The sequence below is a fragment of the Ylistrum balloti genome, unplaced genomic scaffold, assembly GCF_031769215.1.
Source record: "Ylistrum balloti isolate Yb309-2 unplaced genomic scaffold, AGI_CSIRO_Ybal_v1 Utg369934, whole genome shotgun sequence".
In the NCBI taxonomy this organism is placed as follows: domain Eukaryota; kingdom Metazoa; phylum Mollusca; class Bivalvia; order Pectinida; family Pectinidae; genus Ylistrum; species Ylistrum balloti.
Genome location: NW_026782045.1, coordinates 768,144 through 774,492, shown reverse-complemented (window position 1 = coordinate 774,492; position 6,349 = coordinate 768,144).

Genomic DNA, 6,349 nt, shown 5'->3' with positions numbered 1-6,349 from the left:
TCACTTTACCATGGGCTTTTACTTTATCATACTATACCGGTCATTCGTTTCTGTCATCTTGAAAACCCTATCCTTTAAAATCGTCCGATATGTCTTGTCAATTATCAGCGTTCTTCGCAATTTTAAATGCCATAAGGCCCCCGGAAATAAGTTTGATCTGAAATGACACGTAAACACGTGTACAACTTCGTTTGTCAGGCCCCTGTGGCGCTGACATGATATCGTTACAATAAACAAGGTCTAATAGATTGTGACCTGAGCCCACGGCAGAAATGTGAAACTATAACTTTTTAACTGGATAAATCACCGTGTAGGATTTTAACTCAACTCGCTATCTGCGCCGCGCGCGTAGTGATATGACGTAATGAATGAAGGACTCACGCGTAACGTCATCGTATCACACACCGAGGTTTTTCGGTACCTCCGCAAATAAAGATCGTTTGAAAAATGGTCCGTTTGTCAATCTTTGTCGAACTTTTTTGTTTTCTTTTACGTAATCTGAATTGAATAAACGTTGAAATTCATATTATACAAAATATATCCCTGTTGCTTTATTGCAGTTCCCCTAATTAAAAATCGTACTACGTCGAAAAACTGCGGCCAAAAAATACATTATTTTTTCAAGGTGGGTTCATGCTATAAGATTTGCTTATAACTTACCAGTAAAACACAAGATTTTTTTCTAACAAATGTCCACAGATGCGACCTCAAATTCGCCCACCTGAAAAGACCGCCTGTGTATCAGATATTCTCCCGTCTCTGATGAAATCACAAAATCACAGACACTTGAGTGAGTGTTTTACAGTGGCCCAGTAATACAAAAAATCGTCGATTGAACGGGAAAAACATTATTATGAAAAAAAAATCGTCATTGTGTGAAAATTGTGAATATCTGTGCTTACACCTTCATTTTATTGTTTGGTGGTTTTCCCCAAATGAGTCATTTCTTTATGAACTTCCTTTAATTTTAAACAATATTTCATTCAATATAACAACAAAATAAACAGACAGGTGTTTACATTTTGGGATAGGAAATCACATGGGAATACCAGGCAATGAAAAAGCAGAACATGTCGCAAAGGCAGCTTCATCGCTACCACCTGTTGTTTTTAGTGGCAGGAGGAATGGAATCAATAAATTGCATTCCGTAAAAATTATTATCAGTGAATGGTCTCCATGCTATAGAGACAACCACCGAGATGAAGATGTGCTTGGCCATCTTCGGATGGGCCTTACCTACCTTACACATTCATATATGTTGAAAGGCGAAGATTATCCTCGGCGCATAGGATATGATGAGCCATTCACCGTTAAACGTTTTTTATTGGACTACATTGACATTCTGTCGACTCGAGAACTTTTTTATCGTAAAGTTACAAGTCTAAAGCTCCTTTTTGAAACTTGAGATTTATAAAATTCTAGGTTATCTGAAAGATGTTTGTCTATAGACTATGACGTACCATTTCAATCTTTTGTGATAATATAACCACTTAAGATTTCTAACATTTGTCTTTTACCTTTTAGTTTGTGTGATATTATTTCCTTTTTGGATCGCTGTGTGTTTTACCGGCTGATGGCCCTAATGACATTTGATGTGTTGATGGGCTGTTAAGATTGTAATGATAATAACAATAATGACAACCGTATTAAAAAAATAACCAGAATACCAGGTTCACATAACGCCTGTTACTAAAATATTATATAGAGTTTGAAACTTCAGCTAATTTATCAGTATAGATAAGGTTACAAATACTGACACAAACAACAGAAACAAAGTACTAACACAAACAACAGAAACAAAGTACTGACACAAACAACAGAAAGTACTGACACAAACAACAGAAACAAAGTACTGACACAAACAACAGAAACAAAGTACTGACACAAACAACAGAAACAAAGTACTGACACAAACAACAGAAACAAAGTACTGACACAAACAACAGAAACAAAGTACTGACACAAACAACAGAAACAAAGTACTGACACAAACAACAGAAACAAAGTACTGACACAAACAACCGAAACAAAGTACTGACACAAACAACAGAAACAAAGTACTGATACAAACAACAGAAACAAAGTACTGACACAAACAACAGAAACAAACAACAGAAACAAAGTACTGACACAAACAACAGAAACAAAGTACTGACACAAACAACAGAAACAAAGTACTGACACAAACAACAGAAAGTACTGACACAAACAACAGAAACAAAGTACTGACACAAACAACAGAAACAAAGTACTGACACAAACAACAGAAACAAAGTACTGACACAAACAACAGAAACAAAGTACTGACACAAACAACAGAAACAAAGTACTGACACAAACAACAGAAACAAAGTACTGACACGAACAACAGAAACAAAGTTCTGACACAAACAACAGAAACAAAGTACTGACACAAACAACAGAAACAAAGTACTGACACAAACAACAGAAAGTACTGACACAAACAACAGAAAGTACTGACACAAACAACAGAAAGTACTGACACAAACAACAGAAACAAAGTACTGACTCAAACAACAGAAACAAACAACAGAAACAAAGATCTGACACAAACAACAGAAACAAAGTACTGACACAAACAACAGAAACATAGTACTGACACAAACAACAGAAACAAAGTACTGACACAAACAACAGAAACATAGTACTGACACAAACAACAGAAAGTACTGATACAAACAACAGAAACATAGTACTGACACAAACAACAGAAAGTACTGACACAAACAACAGAAAGTACTGACACAAACAACAGAAACAAAGTACTGACACAAACAACAGAAACAAAGTACTGACACAAACAATAGAAACAAAGTACTGACACAAACAACAGAAACAAAGTACTGACACAAACAACAGAAACAAAGTACTGACACAAACAACCGACACAAAGTACTGACACAAACAACAGAAAGTACTGACACAAACAACAGAAAGTACTGACACAAACAACAGAAACAAAGTACTGACACAAACAACAGAAACAAAGTACTGACACAAACAACAGAAACAAAGTACTGACACAAACAACAGAAACAAAGTTCTGACACAAACAACCGACACAAAGTACTGACACAAACAACAGAAAGTACTGACATAAACAACAGAAACAAAGTACTGACACAAACAACAGAAACAAAGTACTGACACAAACAACAGAAACAAAGTACTGACACAAACAACAGAAAGTACTGACACAAACAACAGAAACAAACAACAGAAACAAAGATCTGACACAAACAACAGAAACAAAGTACTGACACAAACAACAGAAAGTACTGACACAAACAACAGAAACATAGTACTGACACAAACAACAGAAAGTACTGACACAAACAACAGAAACAAAGTACTGACACAAACAACAGAAAGTACTGACACAAACAACAGAAACAAAGTATTGACACAAGTAACAGAAACAAAGTACTGACACAAACAACAGAAAGTACTGACACAAACAACAGAAACAAAGTTCTGACCCAAACAACAGAAACTAAGTACTGACACAAACAACAGAAACAAAGTACTGACACAAACAACAGAAAGTACTGACACAAACAACAGAAACAAAATTATCTGTGATTGTCGTGAATGTTGTATATGTTATAAATTTTATACAAACTAAAGAGTTCAGACATCATTTAAGACAGAAAAAATTAAGAGTTACCAGGATGATATTGAAATTATGTACATACAACTGAATATTTGGAATATGCAAATATTCAAATATCCATTTTATTATAAGATTAAATAATGTAAATTCATTGGCACTTGCTTAGAACATTAGTCCAAATGAATAATTATGGCGATAAAAATAATGGATCTAGTTGGTCTGATACCAGTGAACTGAGTGGAACTTTTATGAAATACGTTGTCCACAATATATAACTGATTATGTGGAAAGTGTGTTCGTGTATCAAGTTCGCCAGATGTCTTCCGGTAACTTTTCAATTTTTCTTCTTCTCACGAACTGCTGAGCAGATTCAAACCAAACGTAGTCACAGACACCAACACACGAAGGGAGAGAATTTGTGTTCCTCGTCCTCTGGGATTTACGACGCGGGGCAAAGACAGTGAAAACATGTCAATATCTCTAGGAGAATTAATTCCTTTATCGCGTGTTTCATATGGCTGTGATATCAAAGAGTAGCTCGCACAAAAAAGGAGTTTTGGACGAAGCCAAAATAATGAAATAACAATAAAATTCCAGATGGTTTGAAAACTGTCAACGTTTTGTATAGGCATATATCTTTGAAAGTTTAAGGAAGTAATGCAAAGATTCTGTTTGCCAAGTTGTAAGACCACCGATTCAAAAGTCATCAACACTTTTCTCTAAATTCTTCACGAATAAAAGTGCTAGAGAATTATGTAAATTTTATAGTTTTGAAATCACGGGATCAAAGCTCGACAACGTATAGAAGTAGTAAACAGCCAATTTCTTCGAATCCTTACCATTTTGAATAATAAGTCAATCTGAAACACTGTTTTTTTTATCGCTTAAAACACAACTTAACCATCACCTTTGTCTAAGTATCACATGCTGTTTTATACGGCCAGTCCAGTTTAAGGTTTTTAGGTAACCCGGTTACCATGACAATAATATTTGTTGACGTTGAGATTTGAATTTTCTGATTTCTCTTATTCTGATATTATCAAAGATCACAGAGAGATCTTGTTTTTGACACTAATCAGCCTTTATTAATTAGTTTTAGCTAATTATCAAATAAATGACAATAAACGGATTTATATAAATTGATGTTTCCGGATCCCATCAATTTGTATTGTGTCATGTGTTATGAACTAAATGCTGAATAAGATCAAATTTATATCAACTGACTCATACTTTACCTGCTGTGAATGAGTAACACGATTGCATTGTCAAATCAAAGATTTTCTGCCATCCATTCTGTCCTAGAATGACAAGGAATCAAAGATACTTATTATGTATGTAGTTTCTAGGAAAACCCACTTTTCCTGCATCTACTTTACTGTACATGTTATTTTTATGAGGCAAAACATGAAATATTTTTGCATGATGAAAATTTAATACTGAAAAAATGCAGTAAGTCTAGTATTGCATGACCGATGCTTTCCATTTCATCAGTACGGACAATGTGTCAATGAAGGACACAAGACAAATCCGTATTTGTTAATATGTAGCAAGTCATTGATAAGTGTGAATTGTGGGTATTTTTTTATATTCCGAAGAGAGTGCAGAATTAATTCAACACAATGTAACCATTAAACATTCATTAAACTGACAGAAAATAACATTTGATACATTAAACTGACAGAAAATAACCTTTGATACATTAAACTGACAGAAAATAACCTTTGATACATTAAACTGACAGAAAATAACCTTTGATACATTAAACTGACAGAAAATAACCTTTGATACATTAAACTGACAGAAAATAACCTTTGATACATTAAACTGACAGAAAATAACCTTTGATACATTAAACTGACAGAAAATAACCTTTAATATATTAAACTGACAGAAAATAACCTTTGATACATTAAACTAACAGAAAATAACCTTTAATATATCAAACTGACAGAAAATAACCTTTGATACATAAAATGGCAGAAAATAACCTTTGATACATTTAACTGACATTAAATAACCTTAAATACATTTAACTGACAGAAAATAATCTTTAATATTTTAACTGACATAAAAAGAGCCTATTTAACTGACATAAAATAACCTTTAACATATTTAACTGACATTAAATAACCTTAAATACATTTAACTGACAGAAAATAACCTTTGATACATTAAACTGACAGAAAATAACCTTTGATACATTTAACTGACATAAAAAGAGCCTTTGATACATTAAACTGACAGCAAATAACCTTAAATATATTTAACTGACATTAAATAGCCTTAAATACATTAAACTGACAGAAAATAGCCTTTGATACATTTAATTGACAGAAAATAACCTTTGATTTATTTAACTGACAGAAAATAACCTTTAATATATTTAACTGACATAAAAAGAGCCTTTCATACATTTAACTGACAGAAAATAGCCTTTCATACATTTAACTGACAGAAAATAGCCTTTCATACATTTAACTGACAGAAAATAGCCTTTCATACATTTAACTGACAGAAAATAACCTTTAATATATTTAACTGACATAAAAAGAGCCTTTCATACATTTAACTGACAGAAAATAGCCTTTGATACATTTAACTGACATTAGATAACCTTAAATATATTTAACTGACAGAAAATAACCTTTAATATATTTAACTGACATAAAAAGAGCCTTTGATACATTTAACTGACAGCAAATAACCTTAAATATA